The sequence below is a fragment of the Triticum aestivum genome, chromosome 5B (assembly GCF_018294505.1).
Source record: "Triticum aestivum cultivar Chinese Spring chromosome 5B, IWGSC CS RefSeq v2.1, whole genome shotgun sequence".
NCBI classification, from domain to species: Eukaryota; Viridiplantae; Streptophyta; class Magnoliopsida; order Poales; family Poaceae; genus Triticum; species Triticum aestivum.
Window position 1 is genome coordinate 441,304,870 of NC_057807.1, and position 14,290 is coordinate 441,319,159.

Sequence of the window (14,290 nt, forward strand, 5' to 3'; positions counted from 1 at the left end):
TGGCGCGCAGCGACTGGCGGGGGTCGGCGGCGGACGTTGTCCGGCCGGGGGCGGACACGTCCGTCAGTGGAGATCTTTTTTTTTTAAACTAGGGTTTCGGACGGGGGAAGAAGAGATCCGAATGGAGGGGGGTATTAATAGGCATAGAGGGAGCTAGGAGAGTCCAAATGAGGTGCGGTTTTCGGCCACGCGATCGTGATCGAACGCTCTAGGACATGGAGCAGAGTTTGGTGGGTTTTGGGCCAAATTGGAGGGGTGTTGGTCTGCAACACACACAAGGCCTTTTCGGTCCCTCGGTTAACCGTTGGAGTATCAAACGAAGTCCAAATGATACGAAACTTGACAGGCGGTCTACCGGTAGTAAACCAAGGCCGCATGACAAGTCTCGGTCCAATCCGGAAATGTTTGAACCCCACACACGAAAGAAGACTAGAAATGACCACCGGAGGAGAACGAAGCGCCGGAATGCAAAACGGACAACGGGGAAAATGCTCGAATGCATGAGATGAACATGTATGCAAATGCAATGCACGAGATGACATGGTATGAGATGCATGAAAACAAAAACAACACACGGAGACAAGGACCCGAACCCGAGAAATAAATATAACTTGACACCGGAAACGGCAAGAGTTGGAGTACAAATGGGGAAAGTTACATCTGGGGCGTTACAACACTCCACCACTACGAAAAGATCTCGTCCCGAGATCTAGGACTGAAAGAACTCCGGGTACTCTGAACGGAGGTGATCCTCGCGTTCCCAGGTAGCTTCACGGTCGGAATGGTGTGACCACTTGACTTTGAGAAATTTGATTGACTTGTTGCGAGTCTTGCGTTCAGTCTCTTCAAGAATAGCAACTGGGTGCTCACGATAAGAGAGATCTTCTTGGAGCTCAATGTCCTCGAAGTTGACGGTGCGGTCAGGAGTCTTGAAGCACTTACGAAGCTGAGAGACATGGAACACATCATGAACATTTGCAAAGTTTGAAGGAAGCTCAAGTTGATAGGCGAGGTCGCCTCTCTTGCTGACAATCTTGAAAGGTCCCACGTATCTAGGGGCAAGCTTCCCTTTGATACCGAAGCGACGAGTACCTTTCATAGGAGAGACGCGGAGGTAAACGTGATCTCCGATCTCGAAAGCCAGATCACGGTGCTTGCTATCATAGTAGCTCTTCTGGCGGGACTGGGCTGCTTTGAGGTTATCACGAATGACTTTGCACATTTCTTCTGCCTCTGTGATTAGGTCATTGCCCAGCAGCTGACGTTCACCGGTTTCAGACCAGTTGAGAGGGGTACGGCACTTCCTGCCATACAGAATTTCAAAAGGGGCCTTGCCCGAACTTGCTTGAAAGTTGTTGTTGTATGAGAATTCAGCATAAGGAAGACAGTCCTCCCACTTCATGCCAAAGGAGATCACACAAGCCCTGAGCATATCTTCAAGAATCTGGTTGACACGCTCGACTTGACCGCTTGTCTGAGGATGGAAAGCTGTGCTGAAGCGGATGTTGGTGCCCATGGCCTTCTGAAAAGAATCCCAAAACTTGGAGGTAAAGATGCTGCCACGGTCTGAAGATATCACTTGAGGAATACCGTGCAGAGAGACAATGCGAGAGGTATAGAGTTCCGCCAATTGAGCTGCAGTGATTGACTCTTTGATAGGCAGAAAGTGAGCCACTTTGGTGAGCTTGTCGATGACAACAAATATAGCATCATTGCCACACTTGGACTTTGGAAACCCAGTCACGAAGTCCATTTCAATGTGGTCAAACTTCCATTCTGGAATGGCAAGAGGTTGGAGGAGACCAGCTGGTCTTTGGTGTTCTGCCTTCACTCTTCTGCAGACATCACATTCATTCATGAATTGAGCGATCTCGCGCTTCATTCGAGTCCACCAATAAGCTTGCTTGAGGTCCTGATACATCTTCGTACTCCCAGGGTGGATGGAGAGGAGAGAGTTGTGAGCCTCATTCATGATCACCTTACGAAGTTCACCTTTGGGCACAACAATTCGATCCTCGAAGAAGAGAGTGTCCTTGTCATCAAGTCGGTAGCACTTGTACTTGGACTGACTCTTTGCAATACCAATCTTCACCTTTTTCACCATAGCATCAAGAAGTTGGGCTTGGCGAATCTGGTCTTCTAAGGTAGGAGAGACTTGAAGGTTGGCGAGGAAGCCTTGAGGAACAATTTGCAGATTAAGTTTGCGGAAAGCTTCACAAAGCTCGGGTTGATAAGGCTTGAGAATCAGATTGTTGCAATATGCTTTTCTGCTCAAAGCGTCAGCAATCACATTGGCCTTGCCTGGAGTATACTCGATACTCGGATTGTACTCTTGAATCATCTCGACCCATCGAGTCTGCCTGAGGTTGAGATTAGGCTGAGTGAAGATGTACTTGAGACTCTTGTGATCAGTGAAAATATCCACTTTCCTTCCCAATAGAAGATGTCTCCAAGTCAAAAGAGCATGCACCACTGCCGCCAACTCGAGATCATGAGTGGGGTAGTTCTTCTCATTAGGTTTCAACTGGCGAGAGGTATAAGCAACAAATTTCTTCTCTTGCATCAGTACAGCACCGAGACCTTGGAGAGAGGCATCACAAAAGACCTCGTACGGCTTGGTTTCATCAGGCGGAGTCAGAACTGGAGCAGTGATCAATTTCTCTTTCAAAGTGTTGAAAGCAATATCACACTCCGGAGACCAAACGTACTTGACGTGCTTCTGAAGAAGATTTGAGAGAGGCTTGGCAATCTTAGAAAAGTTTTCAACGAATGTTCTGCAATAGCTTGCGAGACCGAGGAAACTGCGGAGTTGCTTTACATTCTGAGGAGGTTCCCAATTCACAATTGCAGACACCTTCTCAGGATTTACGGAAATGCCCTTGGCAGAGATGATATGACCAAGATAAAGAACTTCATCGAGCCAAAATTCACACTTGGAGAACTTGGCGTAGAACTGATGTTCCCTGAGCTTGTCAAGAACCAAATGCAAGTGCTTGGCATGATCTTCCTTGTTCTTGGAGAAAACCAGAATGTCGTCGAGATAGACCAAAACGAAGTCATTGGTGTAGGGGCTGAAGATGAAGTTCATCATGCGAGAGAACGTCGGAGGAGCATTGGCGAGGCCAAAAGACATGACGGTGTATTCATATGAACCAAAGCTTGTTCTGAACGCCGTCTTGGGAATATCTTGCTCACGAATACGAATCTGATGATAACCCATATGGAGATCAAGCTTGGAGAATACTTGAGCACCCTTGAGTTGTTCGAACAGCTCATTGATGTTGGGAAGTGGGTATTTGTTCTTGATGGTCTTCTTGTTTACTGGACCGTAATCAACACAAAGTCGACTCGATCCATCCTTCTTCTTCACAAAAAGAACACCACAACCCCACGGAGAAGTACTAGGCCGAATGAGACCCAATCTTTCTTGCTCATCGAGTTGTTTCTTCAGCTCCTTCAACTCTTCAGGTCCGAGCTTGTAGGGACGTTTGCACACAGGTTCCGTACCGGGCTCAAGTTCAATAACAAATTCAACCGGCCGGTGCGGAGGCATTCCTGGGAGCTCTTCTGGAAAAACGTCTTGATACTCACAAACAACCGGAATCTGCGAAATAGCATCCAATTCACCCTTCTCATTGAGAGAAAACAACCGGATGGTATTATCCCGAGCAGCAAAGACAATTACATCCTCAGACGAATGAGTCAGTTGAATCTGCCTGGCTGCACAATCAAGATGAGCTTTATGCTTAGAGAGCCAGTCCATCCCAAGAATAAGATCAATGTCAGAATTGCCAAGAACCACCGGAGAAGAGAGAAACTTGCAGTCGCCCAAAGTGATTGTAACATCCGGAACACACACTCGAGATGTCAAGAGGCTGGCCGGAGAGTCAATAGACAACGGTCTCGGCAACATTTGAGTAACAAAATCATTCTTGGAAGCAAAAGGTCTCGAGATGAAACAATGCGATGCACCAGTGTCAAAAAGAACTTTTGCAGGAATATCATTAACAGGAAGGTTACCCATGATCACATCTGAAGAATCCTCTGCCTGAGCTGCATTAACCATATTGACCTTGGCATGCTTGGGGTTGTGCTTGACCACAACTGTACTTGCCGATCTGATAGGAGGAGGAGGAGGAAGACGCCTCTGGTTGGTACACTTGTTGGCATAGTGACCCTTCTGTTGGCACTTGTTGCACGTGACCTCTGAAAGCGGACGGTGATACGGAGCACTCGGTCTTGGCGCTTGAGACAAAGACTTGTTCTGAAAGCCTGGGTTGGGTGGGTGGCAGAAACCACTGCCACCTTTGCTCCTCTGCTGATACGGCTGACGGAACGGAGGAGGAGGAAGCCAATACTTCTGCTGCTTGACCACTTGAGTAGAGGAAGAAGGAGTAACATCTCTGGCACGCTTCCTGAAAGCATCACACCTCATCTGAGCAGCCTCTTGCTTCAGTGCCATGTTGTAGAACTCATCGAATATCAACGGCTCAAAGAGGACAAGAGCGAGCTGAATTTCCTCACGAAGACCACCCCTGAACTGATAGATTATGCTCTTCTCATCAGGAACATCCTGCTTGGCAAAACGGGCGAGCTTCTGGAACAACTTGTTGTAGTCATAGACAGACAAAGAGCCTTGCTTCAGATTGCGGAATTCCTGACGCTTACTCTCAACCACACTTTGAGGGATGTGATGAGCGCGGAAATCTTGACGGAAATCGTCCCAAGTGATAACACGTCCACCTCTGGAATCCTTGTACTGCTGGAACCACTCTGCAGCCTGATCTTTGAGCTGGAAAGAAGCGAACTTGACGAAATCTTCAGGCCTGACGTTGCTACATTCAAAATGCTTGCCCAGATCCACTAGCCAATCGTCAGCATCGGTAGCTGATGGGGTTATGTACCTAGGGTAGGGTCATGGATCTGATCTAAGTACCTTACCCAAGGACACCCTTAGAAGAAGTCGCCTTCCAGTCGACCAACGAGGGACACACTTGACTGTCTTGAAGGACTCGACCACGAAGACTCACTCGACCACCAGAAGGTCAAGAGGCACTCTGCACTGCAACGGCCTGTAATCAAGTAGACTTTATGATAGTAAAGGCACTTTATGTGGGGCGTTACCAGTAACGCCCCAGACTTAACTCACCTTAAACCCTCTCCTACGTGGGCTGGCTGGGGTCCTGGCGCACTCTATATAAGCCACCCCCCTCCACAGGCAGAAGGGTTCGGCACCTTGTAACTCATATACTCATAATCCACTCGACCGCCTTCGGGCTCCGAGACGTAGGGCTGTTACTTCCTCCGAGAAGGGCCTGAACTCGTACATCCTTGGTGTTTACAACCTCTCCATAGCTAGGACCTTGCCTCTCCATACCTACCCCCCACTCTACTGTCAGGCTTAGAACCACGACAGTTGGCGCCCACCGTGGGGCAGGTGTTCTAGTGATTTTGTGGAGAAGTTGCGATTCTTCCGAGTACTTTCATCATGGTGTCTGCTGGAGTTTTGGTCGGGGGTCAAGAGATCCGTCTCGGCACTCTCACCTTCATCGCCGACGACTCCGCGTGGCTTCATGAGGCTCCGCTCGACGTTGATGCGCTCCCCGTCCGCGGTGCGACGCATTTTCGTGCATATGTCCGCGGCGTTCTGCTGCGGCAACCGTCGACCCAGTATCGGTCGGCTCCTCCATCGTCCACCCTCCCGGTATCCCGCCAGCGCAAGCGCTCGGGCCGGTCGAGGCTTCAGCGATGGGTGAGGCACGCGGTGGCTCGCCAATCGGCCACCACTCAAGTTGCGGCAATCGAGCCCGACGAATCTCTTCACGGCTTGTTCGATCTGTCGACTGGCTCCGTAGAGACTGCATCCGAGTGCGGCAGCAGTGATCCAGCGGCGGAAATCTTGATGGTCGACGGGCCCCACAGTCCCCCTGGCTTCGCCCGTGGTGGTGGAGCAGGTGACGGCGGCGACCCTACACGAGGCTACGAAGAGTACCAGCCCGAGCCACTTGACTCTCTGCAAAGAGAGGAACTTCGCCGCAGGAACGAGGATCCCCTGCGTATTCCCATCGCAGGAGAAACCCCCGAGGCTCGTGCCTTGGAGGAGGCGCGTCTGGCCAATTTGGCCGAGCGCACTCGACTGGAGAACCTTCAGCGAGCACTCGACGAGCGCGCGCGGCAACGAGTTCCCGACAACAGTCGACGTCAACTCTTCCCGCCGACTCAGGTATATCGAACCCCAATTCAGAATTTAGCAGCTGCGACCCGTATAGCAGAGTCCATCCAGCCTTCGCAGTCGGAAGCTGGCAGAGGTTTGCTGCAGATCAGGGATCTGCTTCGGGCAGCAGGAGATCAGAATTCAGCCGTGTCTCAGTCGCGCAACAGAATTCACAGTCGATCCGTCACTGTGAATACGGTTCAGTCGGCTCACATCCCCAGATCGCCTCCGCGGCGTGAAGGGCGCGAGAATCGGCGAGATCTATATGGCGACAGACTCGACCGAGATGATAGGCGTCGAGTGCCCAATTCCCCTCCGAGGGGTGGGTCTTACGCTCCTCGGCAGCCAGATGATAGGCGTCAGTACAGTACAGGGCGTAGGTTTCCAGTCGACCCCAGAGAACCAGGCTTCGACGCGCGATCCATTATCGTGCAAGGGTTGGTCGACCGGAACAGAGCCCATCGAGGTGGATTCGACAGAGATGTACCCACAAGCAGTCGAGTGCATGTTTCTGGTCCTGAATGCTTCAGCAGAGCTATCAGAGCCGCAGTTATCCCTCCCAATTTCAGGTTGGCAACAGGAGTCAGCAAGTTCACTGGTGAGTCTAAGCCTGAAACTTGGCTTGAAGACTACCGAGTGGCAGTTCAGATTGGTGGTGGGAACGACGAGGTGGCCATGAAGCACTTGCCCCTCATGCTGGAAGGTTCTGCCAGGGCATGGTTGACTCAACTACCTCCTAGCAGCATTTACACTTGGGAAGATCTGTCCCGAGTGTTCATCAGAACGTTTGAAGGAACTTGCAAGCGACCGGCTGGATTGACAGAGTTGCAAGTTTGCATGCAGAAGGCTAATGAGACTCTCAGAGAGTATATTCAGAGGTGGATCACTTTGCACCACACTGTGGAGAATGTGTCTGATCATCGGGCAGTCTGCGCCTTCAAAGATGGTGTCAAGAACAGAGAACTGAGTTTGAAGTTTGGTCAAACCGGTGACATGACCTTGAGTCGGATGATGGAGATTGCTACCAAGTACGCCAACGGCGAAGAAGAAGACCGACTCCGAAGCGGCAAGCACAAGCCGAGTCAGTCGGAAAAAGGAAACACCAGTCGGAAACAGAAGCAGAAGGCTGAACCGGCAGCTCCTGGAGAGGCTCTGGCTGTGACTCAAGGAAAGTTTAAGGGGAAACCAAAAGGATCCTGGAACCCCAAGAAGGTAAAGGATAAAGAAGGGAACGACGTGATGGATATGCCATGTCACATTCACACGAAGAAAGACGAAGAGGGGAATATCATTTACCCGAAGCACACCACTCGCCAATGTCGACTCCTGATCCAGCAGTTTCAAGGAAAACAGTCTAAGGACAAGGAGAAGGAGTCGGACAAGGCCGAAGACAAGGAGGACAGTGAGGAAGGATATCCGCATATCAACTCCACTCTGATGATCTTTGCGGATGTAGAAAGCAAGAGTCGACTGAAGGTCATTAACCGAGAGGTGAACATGGTTGCCCCTGCAAAAGCAAATTATCTGAAATGGTCTCAAATACCCATCACATTCGACCAATCTGATCACCCGATTCACATTGCCACCCCTGGGAGGCAAGCTTTGGTGGTCGATCCAGTGGTCGAAGGCACTCGACTGACAAAGGTGCTGATGGATGGTGGAAGTGGACTGAATTTGTTGTATGCAGACACACTGAAAGGAATGGGCATTCCGATGTCCCGACTGAGCACTAGTAACATGAGCTTTCATGGAGTTATACCAGGGAAGAAAGCCGAGTCACTCGGCCAAATAGCTTTGGATGTGGTGTTTGGTGATTCGAAACACTTTCGCAGAGAAAAGTTGACGTTTGAGGTCGTGGATTTTCAGAGTGCATATCATGCCATTTTGGGGAGACCAGCTTACGCACGGTTCATGGCTCGACCATGCTACGTGTACCTCAAATTTAAGATGCCCGGCCCCAAAGGAGTGATCACTGTCACCGGTGATCAGAAAAAGGCAGAAGAGTGCTTTCAGAAGGGCTCCAAGATTGCCGATTCCCAGGTGACAGCGGTCGAGTTCGAAGAATACAAGCAAAACGCAGATCCGAGTGACTTGCTGCGATCAAAGAAACCCGCCACAGAGTCTGCATTCCAGTCGTCCGGTGAGACGAAGCCTGTTCACATTCACCCGACCGACCCCGATGCAGCTCCGACCCGCATCTCCACAACACTCGACCCAAAATAGGAAGAAGCGCTCATCCAGTTCCTCCATGAGAACTGGGACATTTTTGCATGGAAACCCGCTGACATGCCAGGTGTTCCCAGGGGACTGGCTGAGCATCGCCTAAGAGTCGACTCATCTGCAAAACCAGTCAAAGAGCATCTTCGGCGGTCCGCCGTCCAGAAGAGAAAAGCCATTGGTGAAGAAGTGGCTCGACTGTTGGCGGCAGGATTTATCCGAGAGATATACCACTCCGAGTGGCTCGCTAATGTCGTCATGGTTCCTAAGAAGGACAAGTCGCTCCGAATGTGCATTGATTTCAAGCACATCAACCGGGCCTGCCCGAAAGATCATTTTCCTCTCCCTCGCATAGATCAAATTGTTGACTCGACCGCGGGATGCGAGAGGCTATCTTTTTTAGATGCCTACTCCGGGTACCACCAGATCCGTCTGTACGGACCCGACGAGGTAAAAACAGCTTTCATCACTCCATTCGGGTGCTTCTGTTATATCACCATGCCATTCGGCCTCAAGAATGCCGGAGCCACATTTATGCGAATGATTCAGAAGTGTCTACTCACTCAAATCAGTCGAAATGTGGAAGCATATATGGATGATATTGTTGTCAAATCACGAAAAGGTTCCGACCTGCTCGCTGATCTCGCCGAAACATTTGCCAACCTCAGAAGATATGATATCAAGCTCAATCCATCAAAGTGCACATTTGGAGTTCCTGGTGGCAAGTTACTCGGTTTTCTCGTTTCCGAACGGGGAATCGACGCTAACCCAGAAAAGATTGGCACTATTCTCCGAATGAAACGCCCTGTGCGAGTGCACGATGTCCAGAAGCTTACTGGATGCTTGGCCGCATTAAGTCGATTCATCTCACGACTCGGTGAAAAGGCATTGCCTCTTTACCGACTGATGAAGAAGACAGACAAGTTCGAGTGGACTCCAGAAGCTGATGCAGCATTTGCCGAGCTCAAAACTCTGCTCTCCACCCAGCCGGTGCTTGCTGCTCCAATCAGCAAAGAGCCTCTGTTGCTCTATATCGCAGCCACAGGACAAGTCGTCAGTACTGTGCTAACGGTCGAGCGGGAAGAAGAAGGAAAAGCTCTCAAAGTTCAGCGCCCAGTGTATTATTTGTCTGAAGTCTTGACTCCATCCAAGCAGAGATATCCTCATTATCAGAAGCTTGTGTATGGAATATACATGACCACAAAGAAGGTTGCTCATTATTTCTCTGATCATTCCATCACAGTCGTCAGCGACGCTCCACTATCAGAGATTTTGCACAACAGAGATGCAACTGGTCGAGTGGCCAAATGGGCGATTGAACTTCTTCCCCTTGATATCAAGTTTGAGGCAAAGAAAGCCATTAAGTCCCAGGCAATAGCAGATTTCCTCGCCGAGTGGATTGAACAGCAGCAGCCGACTGAAGTTCACTCGGAGCATTGGACCATGTTTTTTGATGGCTCTAAGATGTTGAATGGTTCCGGTGCTGGGGTTGTCCTGGTTTCCCCAGAGGAGATAAGCTCAGATATGTGCTCCAGATTCACTTTGATTCCTCCAACAATGAGGCAGAATATGAGGCCCTCTTATATGGGTTGCGCATGGCCATTTCACTCGGCGTCCGTCGCCTGATGGTCTATGGCGACTCGGATTTAGTGGTCAATCAGGTGATGAAAGAGTGGGACGTGAGAAGCCCAGCCATGACTGGATACTGCAGTGCAGTGAGGAAGCTGGAAAAGAAGTTCGAGGGGTTGGAGCTCCATCATATACCCCGACTGAAAAATCAAGCAGCTGACGATCTAGCAAAGATAGGTTCCAAGAGAGAAGCCATTCCGAGTGGTGTGTTCTTGGAGCATATACACACTCCATCAGTCAAAGAAGATCCTTTCACCGAAGAAACTCCACAGCCCAAGAGTGCCACGGATCCGACTGAAGTTGAAGTCCCAGCGGTGGTCGACTTGATCATGGAGGTTTTGGTGGTCATTCCCGACTGGACAGTTCCGTATGTCGCATATATCCTGAGAAAAGAGCTTCCGGAGGATGAGGAAGAGGCTCGATAGATCGTCCGTCGATCTAAGGCCTTTACCGTAATCAAAGGACAATTATACAGAGAAAGCGCGACTGGAGTTGGTCAGAAGTGCATAACACCAGAAGAAGGTCGACTCATCCTCAATGATATTCACTCGGGGACCTGTGGTCATCATGCGTCCTCTCGGACCATCGTGGCCAAAGCATACCGAGCCGGATTTTACTGGCCAAAGGCGAATGAAATGGCAAAAGATATAGTGGATAAGTGCGAGGGATGTCAGTTCTACTCGAATATGTCGCACAAGCCTGCGTCAGCTCTGAAGACCATCCCACTCGTCTGGCCTTTCACAGTATGGGGATTGGACATGGTCGGTCCTTTGAGAACAGGACGAAGTGGCTTCACGCATGTACTGGTGGCAGTCGACAAGTTCACCAAGTGGATCGAGGCTAAACCAATCAAGAACCTCGACACCGGTACTGCTGTTAGCTTCATCAGGGAACTAATATTCAGATATGGAGTCCCACACAGCATCATTACGGATAATGGGTCGAACTTTGACTCGGAGGAATTCAGAGATTTCTGCAACTCCCAAGGCACACGGGTCGACCACGCTTCAGTCGCCCATCCGCAGTCGAATGGACAAGCAGAGCGAGCTAATGGACTGATTCTTAAGGGATTGAAGCCTCGACTGATGCGTGATCTCAAACACGCGGCTGGAGCCTGGGTAGACGAACTTCCCTTAGTGCTTTGGGGGCTGCGGACCACACCTAATCGGTCGACCGGAAGAACTCCATTCTTCTTGGTCTACGGAGCTGAAGCAGTCTTGCCGAGTGATCTTCTCCACAATGCTCCTCGAGTTGAAATGTACAACGAAGCAGAGGCTGAACAGGCGCGGCAGGACGCAGTCGACCTTTTAGAAGAAGAAAGGGAGATGGCTCTGATCCGCTCGACCATCTACCAACAAGATTTGCGTCGTTTCCACGCCAGAAATGTGAGAGGTCGAGCCTTCCAGGAAGGGGATTTAGTTCTCCGAGTGGATCAGCACAAACCACACAAGCTTGCTCCTTCTTGGGAAGGCCCCTTCATCGTCACCAAGGTTCTCCACAATGGGGCGTACCGTCTTTACAACGTCGAGCATAATATCGACGAGCCCCGAGCTTGGAACGCGGAACTACTCCGCCCATTTTACACTTAAGTTTTATCACTCGGATGAGTTGCAATAAAGTACTTCTGTAGTTCATGGACCTCAAAATAATAGTGTCATAGTTCCTCCATAATTTCTGTCACTTTTTATTTTTGTCCAATAAAATTCCCCTCAGTGGGTGACTTAGCTGCGAATCCGTTTCGCCTAAGTTTGTAAAAATCCTACCGAGTGGTGAGCCAGACTCCCACTCGGAGGCTTAGCTGCGAATCCGTTTCGCCTAAGTTATCAAAATCCTACCGAGTGGTAAGCCAGCCTTCCACTCGGAGGCTTAGCTGCAGCCCTGTGCTCGCCTAAGTTATCAAAATCCTACCGAGTGGTAAGCCAGACTTCCACTCGGGGGCTTAGCTGCAGTCCAAGCACTCGCCTAAGTTATCAAAATCCTACCGAGTGTAGAGCAACCCTCTCACTCGGGGGCTTAGCTGCAGTCCAAGCACTCGCCTAAGTCATAAAAATCCTACCGAGTGAAGAGCAACCCTCTCACTCGGGGGCTTAGCTGCAGTCGAAGCACTTGCCTAAGTCATAAAAATCCTACCGAGTGAAGAGCAACCCTCTCACTCGGGGGCTTAGCTGCAGTCGAAGCACTCGCCTAAGTTATAAAAATCCTACCGAGTGAAGAGCAACCCTCTCACTCGGGGGCTTAGCTGCAGTCCAAGCACTCGCCTAAGTTATCAAAATCCTACCGAGTGAAGAGCAACCCTCTCACTCGGGGGCTTAGCTGCAACCCTGTGCTCGCCTAAGTTATCAAAATCCTACCGAGTGGTAAGCCAGACTTCCACTCGGGGGCTTAGCTGTAGTCCAAGCACTCGCCTAAGTTATCAAAATCCTGCCGAGTGAAGAGTAAACCTCTCACTCGGGGGCTTAGCTGCAGCCCAGTGCTCGCCTAAGTGGACTGAAGAAAAAGTCGATCGCAGTAAAGGCGCCTTGCTTTGAACCTGCAAAAGACATTTCGAGCCAAAGGCAATCGTATTCAAGCACCAAATTCAAGTTTGAATCGATATCTAAAGGAACCGAGAGTGCTCAGGCGTTAAGCCTGTTAAGGTTTATCGGTTACAATTCCACTCGGCATACCGAGGCAAATTTAAAGCGTCGAGCCAGAAGAAGTTTTTTACCCCTCCTGTGGAGGGCTGGAAGGAGCAACGAATTCATCAAGGTCAATTCCGTCGGCGATCCGAGTGGCAGCTACAAGGAAAGTTTCCATAAAGGACCTGAAGTCGTGCTTCTTGGTATTGGCCACCCGAAGGGCCGCCAGCTTCTCTTCTCGCGCATCTTTACAGTGGACTCGGGCCAGACACAGAGCAACATCTGCACCACACCGAGCCGAGGACTTCTTCCATTCCTGCACTCGACCAGGGATCGTGTTCAACCGGGCCATCAGCGACTCAAGGTCATTCTGAAGTGTCTCCTCAGGCCAGAGCGTCGAGTCGATGCGAGATGTGGCGGCCTTCAGCCTTGCGACATAGTCCACGACAGCTGCGACACAAGACTCCAGTCAGAAAACATCCATGGCAACTTCGTCGTTCACCGGAGAATTGACGGGGTCGAGGTTTGGCTCCAGCCGGCTAGTTTCTTCTTCAAAGTTTTGACAGAATTCTGCAAGGATGATTACTAAGTCAAGGGGATGGTCGAATGGAAGAACCACAATTGGAAATGTTTGCCAAGCATAGAGGTTTACCTTCAAGCATAAGAAACAACTTCTTGGCAAGACTACTCAGGAAGGCCTCCAGATCAGTTTTTCTCCCAGTCAATTTGCTGACTTGGTCGGTCAGGGCAGCTTTATCAGTTTTTAGTCGACTGATCTCCTTGTTGGCGATCCCAAGAGCAGCTTTCAGATTGGTATTGTCTTGTTCAAGCTTGGTGACTGAAGCTAACTTCTCGTCAGCAAGCTTGATCTTCTCAGCTAGTTCAAGGTCTTTCTTCTGTTGGGCCTCCCTTACCTTACCTACAAGTTACAGCAAGATCAGATTTTGAAACAAGCAAGGGGAAAGCAGTCGTCAGGGTCTCACCAAACATACCTTCGGTATCCTCCTTTGCCTTCGTCAGCTTCTCCTGAACCAGCATCAGGCTCAGCTCGAGTTGAGTGTGCTTGTGTTCCAGTTCAGAGTAGCGAGCCACAAGATCACAAGAGTTCTGCGAAGAACCAATCGACTAAATGTCAAATATAATTCACTTCCGAGTGAAAAAGGAAAAAACACACGTTTCTAAGACTACAGCCGAATACAAGCATTCGACCGTAGTCTCGGGGACTACACCCAGTGGGTGCACTCAGCGTGCCCCCACTAATCCTGTTGAAGACAAAGTCGACCAGTCGACCTCAAAAAAAAAAGAGAGCGAGATGCATTCTCTAAGACTGTGATCAACTGCAAGCAGTCGACCACAGTCTCGGGGACTACACCCAGTGGGTGCACTCAGCGTGCCCCCACCGGTTTGTGAAATCCACTCGACATACTTGACTGACAGAAAAATTGACATCATAAAGCCTAAGGCCGACTGCTAGCAGTCGACCTTAGCCTTGGGGACTACACCCAGCGGGTGCACTCAGCGTGCCCCCGCTAACACGGAGTTTATTCGACACACCCACTGGGTGACTACTATAAATTCCGGAAAGGAAAAGTTTTTGGTAGTATATCCAACA